At 36.9% G+C, this 11,625-nt stretch overlaps 1 protein-coding gene across 1 annotated transcript in view; it reads left to right on the top strand.

Annotated features, from left to right (window-relative positions):
• LOC137654337 (uncharacterized) overlaps nucleotides 1-298 on the top strand; it is a 114,881-nt gene extending 114,583 nt beyond the window's left edge. Inside the window, exon 4 of the mRNA XM_068387956.1 lies at nucleotides 1-298. This exon is cut by the window's left edge and continues 595 nt beyond it. The gene's annotated coding sequence lies outside the window, so the exon portion shown is untranslated.
• The last annotated feature ends 11,327 nt before the right edge of the window (nucleotides 299-11,625 follow it).

Here is an 11,625-nt window from a genome sequence, read left to right as displayed (position 1 = left end):
TCTGATTTATTGAACTAGAATCAAGCAATGCTAAGAAAAGAGAGTAAGTCTTGCTTATTCAATAAAGTTCTATTAACTTTTAAATGCTAAGTGGTTAACTGTTGGTAGCCTACTATTATAACCTATCATTTGTTAGCCGGTTGACCAAATAGTTCTTTACAAAGGTGTGATATGTGAAAAATTAATTGAATATATTTTCTCTAGGCAATTATTCTATATATAGCAATTGTCTCCAATACATGGATAACGGAAAAAGTGTGATTTTTTTTTTTTTTTTTTTTTTTGTGTAAAATTCAATAAAGGGTATATCTTATGACTTGTGTGACTTCTAGTTTCTTAGATATAATTATAATGATAGTGTGAATATGTATGTCAAAAATTATGATTCCTATTCCTAATTAAATTAAGAAATAAGAATGTTTTAGTATTATTCAAACCTTATTTACAAATTTTATCAATTTTCCATGTCTATCACAAGAAAATAATAGGCGTTAGGAGAAAAGGGATTTCCATCAAACGAAAGAAGTTACTAAATCAGTTAAGGTAGGATATAATGATACCCCCTAGCAGGCACTTAATATGTTTAAGGGTATAAAATTGTTATTATTACTATTATTATTATTATTATTATTATTATTATTATTATTATTATTATTATTATTATTGTCGTTATTATCAATATCATTATTTTTATTATTATTATTATTATTATTATTATTATTATTATTATTATTATTATTATTATTACTATTATTATTATTATTATTGTTTTATTTTCAACTGGGTGGCATTTGTAGTGTAGGGTTCCGGGTTGCATCTTGCCTCCTTAGGAGTAAATCACTTTTCTTATTATGTGCGCCGTTTCTAGGATCACACTCTTCTGCATGAGTCCTGTAGCTACATTGGCCTCTAGTTTTAATAGATTCCTTTTCGGGGATCTTGGGATTGTGCCTAGTGCTCCTATGATTATGGGTACAATTTCCACTGCCATATCCCATATCCTTCTTATTTCTATTTTCAGGTCTTGATACTTATGCATTTTTCCCTCTCTTTCTCTTTAACTCTTGAGTCCCATGGTACTGCGACATCAATGAGTGATACTTTCTTCTTGTTTTTGTCAATCAACGTCACATTTGGTCTATCTGCACGTATCACCCTATCTGTTCTGATACCATAGTTCCAGAGGAGCTTTGCCTGATCGTTTTCTATCACTCCCTCAGGTTGGTGCTCGTACCACTTATTACTAGAAGGTAGCTGATGTTTCTTGCACAGGTTCCAGTGGAAGGCTTTTGCCACTGAATCATGCCTCTTTTTGTACTGGCTCTGTGCAAGTGGCTGACATTCGCTTGCTATGTGGTTTATGGTTTCATTTTTCATGTTGCGCTTACTACATGTGGGAGAGATATTAAATCCGTCTATCGTTCTTTGAACATATCTGGTTCTTAGGGCTTGATCTTGTGCCACTGTTATCATTCTTTCAGTTTCCTTCTTGAGCCCTCCCCTCAGTAGCCATTACCTCGTGTCATTGCTGGCTAGTTCTTTAGTCTGTCTTATGTATTGTCTGTTCATTGGTTTGTTGTGCCAGTCCTTTGTTTTGTCATTCTCCTGTCTCCGTATATTTCTGGGTATTTGTCTACTTTTATCAGTCCTTCTTCTCATGCCCTCTTGAGCCACTCGTCTTAACTGGTTTTCAGATATTGCCCCAGTGCTCTATTCTCGATGATAACGCAGTCCTGTATACTTAATAGTCCAATCCCCCCTTCCTCTCATGTTATGTATAGTCTGTCCGTATTTGCTCTTGGGTGTAGTGCTTTTTGTATTGTAATATGTTTCCTAGTTTTTTGGTCTATGCTGCGGAGTTCTGCCTTCGTCTATTCGAATATTTCTGCGCTGTATCTGATTACTGGCACTGCCCATGTGTATATGGCATTTATCATAATTCCGGAGTTGAGTTCTGACTTGGTATCGCCTTGAGTCTGCATATATTCTTTTCTGATCGTGTCCTTCATCTCTTGGGGTTTTATATCCCCCCCCCCACCCCTTCCATTATTCCCAGGTATTTGTGTCCTGCCTCCTCTGTGTTTGATGTTGCTCCCATCTGGTAGCTTTATTCCTTCAGTCCTTGTATACTTTGCCCTTTTGTATGTTGACTAAGGTACATTTTTCTATTACTAATTCCATCCTGATGTCCCAAGATACAATCCTTACAGTCTGGACTAAGGTATCTATTTCCTTGATGCTCTTACCATACAGCTGGATGTCGTCCATGAACATCAGATGGTTAATTCTATTGCCTCTTTTCTTGAATTGGTACCCAGCATCCATCTTCTGCAGTACTATTGTCATGGGAATCATGGCTACTACAAACAGTAGTGGTGACAGTGAGTCACCCGGGAAGATCCCTCTCCTGGTATTAACCTCTACTAGTCTTATTCCAGAGCTTGTAAGTACTGTATTCCAGTTCCGCATTGTATTTTTGAGGAAACTGATGGTGTTTTCTTCTGCCCCATATATTTTCAGGCATTCTATTATCCATCTGTGGTATCATGTTGAAGGCTTTCTTAAAGTCCATCCATATATATATATATATATATATATATATATATATATATATATATATATATATATATATATATATATATATATGAGAGAGAGAGAGAGCCTTATTGCCCTATTTTATGTTTGGGTTCCCCCAGGTCCCTCAGTGTGAGGCACCTCGTATATCCACCAGAGAGTTGCTAATGCATCTTCCGGTGTATTTTGCATCTTCCAGTCTTGGATGGTCTGAGATGCATCTTGGATGGTCTGGGATGCATATTGAGAGAGAGAGAGAGAGAGAGAGAGAGAGAGAGAGAGAGAGAGAGAGAGAGAGAAGTCTTACCTCTTATTATTTTAAGAAATGCGATCGTTTTCGAAAATGGTTATCGAAAAATGTCATCACATTGTTATATTTGAATTCCTTATCACATTTTTGTGGAAAATCCATGATTATTATTGAAACTGACTATTTTAATTAATATACGTCAGAATGATATAGCCTTCGTTTACATTATCCTAGCAGCTACGATCTCTCTCTCTCTCTCTCTCTCTCTCTCTCTCTCTCTCTCTCTCTCTCTCTCTCTCTCTCTCTCTCTCTCTCAAATAGAATTACTTGGATCCAATATTTAGATAATGACAAACTTTTGTATGATATTTGGATATGCCCAAGGATCACACAAACCCGCTAACTACTTTGCAAGCTTATGTAGGATTTACATTCATTTTTGGCCAAGCTCTCATGTTCCAAAGATGTTCAGTGACCACCTAAACACATATGCAAACCCGAACCTCGTATGATATTGGTTGATTTTGCCGGCGTAGTCGTTAATAACGTGCATTTTCATTTTTTGTTTTACGAAATCATGGTTCATTTATGGTTTGTTATTATGATAAACCCCTCCCCCGGCATATTCCTCTTTCTTGTAAGAACAGTAAGGAGCCAATATCTTATTTCTTGAACTTTCTTAGCGATCAATGGTTTTTACCCTTTTACAATGCATGCACTCTTTTCAAATCAGCATAAAATTCTTGCACCCTGAAGCAAAAAAAAAAAAAAAAGAAAAAAAAGTAAATGATAAGCTATAAAGTGGATCTGGTGTGTATTAAATAATCTCTTTTCTTTGGGGGGAGGGGGAAAATATACCTTCGTATAAAATTATGTATTTTGGTTGTATTCATACCCATACGGTTAGGGACCGCCCACACACCTCTTTGGGGAACAGAAACGTTGATTCAGAAACATGAAGCGAGTTCAATCAAAACTTTACTGATACCATTGTCATGAATTGTGGCTATTAGGGATTTCTGTCCGTCTATCTTCTATTTAGGTTTTGTTTCAGTTTAGTTTGTTAAGAATGAAGCTTTTTGGTGGTTATATTTGATTCATCATATTCCGACAATTACCAAACTTGGTTACTTTGGACAATTTTAGCATTGATGGAAATTTTAGCTTTGCAATAATTCTATAATTTTGCAGTAGAAACCTATATATAAACGGAAGAAGCCAGTCTCTAATTTCGATCTTACGCTTTTCTTACAATACATATTGGTTTGGTTTTGGATGTTTTGGACAATTAGTATGGATATCTAAATCCAGCCCAAGCCACATCTTTTTGCCTGATCTACACATGCATATGTTACCCATAAAAAATAAGTTACACGCCAAGTATTGTAGCGGATGTTTTTATTAGTCACCATAGTTACAAATTAGCAGTGATAATATTTAATTATTCTATGGCGAGAGGATATCTTTATCTAGTATTGGATTTGCATATATGTCATAACTTAGTCGAGATACCAGCATTAGTTATTCTAGCATCGGTATCAATTCAACTAATTACATTCTGTCCAATATTGCATGTAAAAATTATAAATTAATAAAAATAATGTGATATATATCTTGTTAAAATTCATATAAAAACATCATGGGTAACAATATAATTGGATACATTTCATGTTATAGTGGATCTAAAAATAATGAATAAATAACATAGGAAACAGTTTTATTTTATGCATTACGTGCAATATATTACATGTGAATTCACAGAAGTAATCACTCATAACAGTATTACAAATTAATGATCTTGTCAATAGCATGTTCAGCCACCACGGGAATCTTACCACCTTTAAACGTGTAGGCATGGAGACTACGGGCCGTTCGCAAATGTTTGGTCTGGGTAGCACAGATTCCCATACTCTTCCCACCAATTGGTCAATAGTATCGCATGTCCGTTCTGATCCCATCTTTATTTCCTGGTTCATTATTCCTCAATGATTCTCTGTAGGGTTAATATCACCACCTTTGGTAGGCCAGTCCATTACCAGAATTTCAGGGTGCCTCCGGAACCACTCAGTCACAATGTGGGATGTTTGCATATGGCTACTGTCTTGGACACAGATGATGGGCTTGCCGTCAGGGATTGACATGGATCTTACTGTTAGCAGCATCACATCATGAAGATAGATATATAACCGGCCCGCCCGTCTCGGCAAAAGGGCGCTAAGGTCTCTTCTCTGCGGGTTCTCCGTGGTTGACTGATTCACGCCTGGCGTTCAAGGTGCCATTGATCCTTACCAATTCCCCTGGACCATAACTCTACGTCCATCCACAGTAACTTATCCCAACCCTCCCACTCCTGGCTCTCTCCTGAATATCTCATATCTTGTGCCTATGCTCGTTCGTTCGTCTAATTATCAGGAGCTTTCGACCCGGATGGGGGCTCTTTTAGACTTGAGAGTTTCATCCCCATGGGGCATAGAGTATCCCATAAGGTGCATGCGTCGCCAGATACGCCTTGCTCTAGCCTTCACTGTCATGAAGTAAGTTTAATCGTTAAAAGTCAAATGTTTCCAAAAATCAATATCTGTAGCTAGATGTTGCAGAGCAAAGCGTAGACGTGTGTCACGGTGAACAGCTGGAACATGACAGTTGATTGAGTGCTCCCTTAGTCAACGTCTGGTTGTCTGTGCAGTATACGAGAAAGGAAGTTCTCATGTGATAGCTACTGACGCTTTCATGGGGTTAGCTGTTGATGATGCAAAGATTTGTTAGCATTGATGTGGTGTTTTTAGTTGTGGTGGCTCTATCCATGGTCTAATTGCCAATGTTCCCTCTTCTCGCCCTCTTGATATTCACCTTTGGATTATGCAAATTGACACTCCAATGCTGATAGCAATATCTCATGTTGGAACACTCACCAACGATCCGGCATCTTTGGGTTATACTCTCAGCAGATATGTCTATGATTGCTGCAACTAATTCTACAAACATTGTCATACATAAGATTGATTAATTTGAAATTCTCTGGCATCCTGACATCGAAGGTCATTGACGCCAAAGAATATTATATATGGATTATAAGGCAAACGTTATATACTACAATTATTGCAAACAAACAATGTTATAGATAAACAAAACCACTGCAACTAACACTCACCTATTATAAATAATTCTTATTGCTAATGAATAATCCTATACCATGGATGAAAACACTTCACTTTGGCTATTGGATTACCCTAGTGAGGACAGAGCATCCACGACCCTGGCCCACCCCCACCTCCCCTCGCCTCAAAACTATCGTTCAGAACTTAAGCGACGATGTAAGTAATGATAGAACTATCTATATCATTTTTCAGGGCGAGTTGGAATAAATGCATTTAATTGTTATCAATAAGAGCATTACAATCATCATCGTCATCACTTCACAAATGTTGATAAGCAAACCTCGTCAAGCCATGCATTAAGATCACCCAATTGCTACCTCTCCCCCACCTGGTTATATCCTTCCACCCCCATCCCTACATGCTCGAGGTTTAAAGGTTTTACAGCTATTATGAGATACTTCTGGTGGAGGCTTTTTAGAAAAAGAAAAAAAAATACTAAGATGACAATATTTCGTACATATTATTTTCCAGATGCTTCAATTTATTTCATAACCCTATATAACGAAGTAATGGATATCTTAAAGAGATTGCCGGGGAACACCTATAAGGTGTAGGACATCAGGTCATGAAACGACAAATAAAATCGTAATAATACGAAGAGTCATTTCAAAGGAAATATTTCCTTTTTCCTTTGGGAGGGTGAAGCTAGACTCTGGCCTTTGAGAATTGAGCAATAGTGACCTGGGAAGGGGCTTCTCTTGGAAATGAGCTATTTGCCCAGATAATTTGGCTAAACAATATGTTAATAATATACCCTACATCCTATATACAACACCATTCGTATAATAATGCACCACTGAACACATTCATTGTATTTCATTTCACATCTTTTATTCTCACATTTCATTTTTGAAACAATATATATAATGTTGACTGATGATGCCCTTTAAATCACCAACCTTAAACTGATATAATTTATATAACAAATAAAACTAATCTCTCTAAGTATATTGGTCTTAGGGCTGGACCTATGTAGCCCATTACAAAAAAGCTAACCCCAACCACAGAGCTACGTGACTCACGAATGAAATCAAAGGAAAACAATGAAATCAAAACCCAAACATTTAAACCTTATTAATCTCTAAATTGTGAACAAGAGCCATTTATTAGTAATTGGTGACCCAAGAGGTACTATTTGAAACGATACATATTTTGCGCCTACATATATTAAGCACAGTGTGAGAGAGAGAGAGAGAGAGAGAGAGAGAGAGAGAGAGAGAGAGAGAGAGAGACAGACAGACAGACAGACAGACAGACAGACGGACAGAGAGAGGAACTGCTTGGGAAAATGCAAAGGAACATTTCTGTGATAAATATTAATATGAATAAGCAATATTTGATGAGATTTTATACAGAAAAATAATGAGTAAAATCAAATAGAAAGTTATAAAATATATTGATAAATTAGCTTAGAAATATTATTCAATTACTTTTCTTAAAAGAATAAGAGTTATCCCTCTCTTTTGATATATATTTCATTCATCATAGCACTTATTTTAAGTGAAATCAGTAATTTCCCTCCTCCTTACATTCAAACAATCTTAACGATATCTTGGATGTTTGAACCTCAGCCATCTTTCAGGGCAAGAAGGGCATGATCTCTCCACGTCTGGTCTGGCGAGGCAACACCGGTTTTGTTACTGGATTTACCGTTGGATCTTTTGTGCTTTGGACTTGAGCCTCTGTTTAAATCTTATATTGTGTTGTTTAGTCCCCTCTCTTGTATTTTGTATTTCTCTTTAAGTTCCTCCCTTGTTTTCTTGCTTCTTATTCTTTTCTCTGCCGTCTCTTTCAGTTTACTGAAGTTAGATTTCATCACCATGATTTGTTTTTCCAGGCGCCTTTTCTAAGGAGGTTGCTAGTTTGGTTTGTGTTGGGTTAGTTGTGTTGGTGGTGTACAGTAGGTATTCGTATCTCCATCAGTTCTGCTACCAATGTTGCTCCTGCATATGCCAAGTTATTTGTTTCTGTGATACTGGTAGTGTGTATTATTCTCATTATTTCATTGACCTCACTTGTTTTCTTCCTTAATTTCTTGGTGTTGTAGGCTTTCATGGAGGGGATCTTTGTTCTCTCTGTATCTGGCTCCATTCATTGTCTAATCTTTTGTACCCATTCCGTCCTCTCTGTTACTTCGTCGGTGTTTCTTTGAGTGTCGTTGTTTGATATCTCATCCTCCCTGTTGTCGTCTGTGTCATCATCTCTCAGTTTGTCTTCTTATAATTTGTTGTCGTGTGTCATTTCCCTTTCCAGTTCCTCTCTTTCTTTTGTGGAGAGCCAGCCAGTTATTTTTTTTTTCAAGTTCCTTACTTGCTCTGCAAGCCTTTGCTCTGTTTGGGGGTTATTCCTCTCATTCCAGATGTTGACCAACCTTCTTCTATACCCTCTCTCTGTCGGGTTGATTCTGTTGTAGCATCTCCATATTTTCTTATTTTCTTCTCTTGTCCATTTCTTCCCCTGGTTTCCTTCTGTATCTCCAGTCTCTGGTTGTTGGTTTCTATCGTTGTGATTGTCAGTTGCTGGTGATGACCTCCAAGTACCTGACCGTCTTCCCCTACAATTGGGTTCAATACCTGGCTGCCGTACGAAGCTCCTCTGTTGCCAGAGGTTCCATTTATGTCATTGTCGTTTAATCCTTCATTTCTTTCCATCATTGCTGAGTTTTGCTATTTAACCCATAGCTGGACCATACCCCATCAGGGATAGGCACTCATTTACAGTTGAGTAGACTGAGGAAATTATGGTAACAATCCTTTCCCAAGGGATCAACGCCGAGGAGAGTAATTACGCATCCAACTACTGACCAGCCCCAATGTTGCTTAACCAGTCCATCGACGACCTAACCCACTCTGCCACGGTGCCATATTATTATTATTATTATTATTATTATTATTATTATTATTATTATTATTATTATTATTATTATTAGTCTTTGTTAACAAAATTATGCAGAAAGTTGTAAATTACTTTTTAAGAGGGAGGTGTATGTAATTTTAGTCCCTTCATGATGGTAAAAGATCCAATAGGATATGATGAGTAAATTTTGGTTTTACGATATGGAAAATTCATATACATAATATATCATTCACTAAAGAAACTGATTTTCTGTGAGGTCAAAGTGAAGGGGAAGATCACATTTAGAGGTATAATGTGAAATATGAACATAACTTTTTAATTCTCAGCATTATATTGATAATGCATAATCCACCATTGATGTTATTGTGGAGAGTAAGGCGAAATCTAAGTAAAAGTCTCACCTAGTGGTCAAAGGTTAAAGAGTAATATAACTATATTTGGCCATTTCTTTAGGTATGCCTTACCTATTGTAGGTCACGTGATTTTACTCCGATCGTAAGTTGTGCCATATACGAGATCAAAGTTATGTATTTCATATGGGTATATTATTAATGTACTAATAGGGTCAATGTTAATGAAAATATCAGGATATTGGCAGGTATCAGATTAAATACGGAGTTATCCTTTGCCATCGTTGCTGAACTATGAAATAGATGATCAATTGATGATGCAAATATGCAGTGAACGTTCCAGATCTAGAAATTTCTTCACAAATAATTTTTCACCTATGCCTCTTTTCGGTCAGGGCCAAACATAATGTTTAAAGACATGGTTGAATAATTCGTCAAAGGTTGAGATGGACTTCAGTTGGGGTTTTGGACAAGTTTGATTGGACATTTCAATAGCTTGACACACAAGACAAGTACAACAAAACTAAGTCACAACTTGTCAAACATTATGGCATTAAAATGTCTGATATCATAACACAAAATTTTACCCACTCCAAAATGATCAGTCATGGGATGTTCACGAGCAAGATTGAGAACATTAACATTATGAATTTTAGTGATAACAATTTCAACCAAAGTATGGACAGACTTCTGATTTATAATCAATTTTAAATGAGGCTCAGAATCACGGCAATCATTTAATAACAAAATACCAGTTACTTCTGGCACATGCCTAGAAGCAGACTTATCAGTATTAAACTGATTAACATCATCATTAGAAGATGCATAATTACAAATAAAGGCACCTTCAAAAGACAAGTCATTAGAACTCCTAATAACTGTTTTAGCACAAACTAATGTGTTATCACAAGACGGGTTAGCAGAACAGTCAGAAGATATGACAAGACGAACCAAAGTGGCTTCCCGAGACAGGTGGGTAGAACAGTTGAAAACAGAAACCCCATCATGAACCAACATCATTATCAGATGTGTTGATAGAACAGTTAATAGTTGAAGCAAGTATCATGAACTAACGTGTCATCACGAGATATGTCAGTAGAACAATCATTAGCAGACACAGCACTATAAGCCAACGTACCTTCACAAGGCAAGTTCGTAGAACAAACATCAGTAGAGACATTATCAAAAACTAACACATCATTGTCAAACGAGCAGGTAGAACTGTGAGTCTTCTGACGAGTCACACTATACGAAAAAAAGAAAACACAAAAAACTAATTAAGACTGAGAACCTCCAAATCCTGATTTGGCTCCTTAACCATCTTTGGTCGGACATCAACTTTCTCATCTACCAAGTCATTACTAAGCAAAAATGGAATACCATTAATAGGCAACTATGAAACTTAACCAACAACAATAGTTCCTGACTTCTAATCACAATGAAGATCCCTACAATGCAAGAGAACACTAAAATGGCCACCATCAAAGCCAGAAATGGGAGCATCCGCCCAAATAAACGAATACCCAGTCTTAGGAACAACTTTCTTCAAAACAAGGGACTGGACACAACCAGTATCACGCATGGTACAAAAAGGGCGTGGCTAACAACCACAAACATCGATAAAAATCCTTAGGAGTATATGCCTGGAAAACCTTATCAACAGGTATGGAATAATGACTAGAATTAACAGGCTTCCTCTTAAAAACATGGTCATCTACAGTGTTAACTTCTACTGGTTGCACACTAAAGCGAGACTTTGGCAGAGTAAGAGCCACATTCTTAGTTTCTTCTTTCCTCTTCTGTTTAAAACACTCATACACTGTGTGACCTGGTTTCTTACATTAATTACACATTACAGAACTGCTAACAGTTGACATGCTATTCAAATGCCTGCTTTGAGACTTGACATGAGAATCAGAACTACGCCTTTCATCTACAACGTTTTTAGCAAAGTGCATATCTATATCCTCATAGGCTTTCGACCTATTAAACTTTTGATCCTATGACCTTGACTCCTTGTGAGCTAGTACATGATATTCAGCACAAATAGGTTTTTCACGAAGGGTGGATAACTTTTTCTTATTTAGAAAAACCTTAACATTCTGACTAACACGATATCTAAACTGTTCAGTTAAAATCATCATTACACTCTGTAAGGCATCAGAATGTAATGATGATTTTTCCTGCCTATTCCTACCTTTCCTTCCTGTCCTTTTCTCCTCCATGTCCTGTGCCTCCTTTCTGACCTGCTTCTGCTACCTGCCCTGCCTCGCCTCCAATTCCTGACTCTCCTTCTTGCTCTGCCTCTCCTCCAATTCTGTCTACTTAATAACATTCAACCTTTGTTGCCTGTTCTCCCTTTCCTTTCTCTCTTAGCCCAACCGCTATTTCCATGATAAATAAATTGCTAGATATAGGGAAATATTAAAAGAAATAT

The sequence above is a fragment of the Palaemon carinicauda genome, chromosome 15 (assembly GCF_036898095.1).
Source record: "Palaemon carinicauda isolate YSFRI2023 chromosome 15, ASM3689809v2, whole genome shotgun sequence".
Classification (NCBI taxonomy): domain Eukaryota; kingdom Metazoa; phylum Arthropoda; class Malacostraca; order Decapoda; family Palaemonidae; genus Palaemon; species Palaemon carinicauda.
The sequence above is the reverse complement of the archived record's forward strand: the minus strand, read 5'-3'. Positions and strand labels throughout refer to the sequence as shown.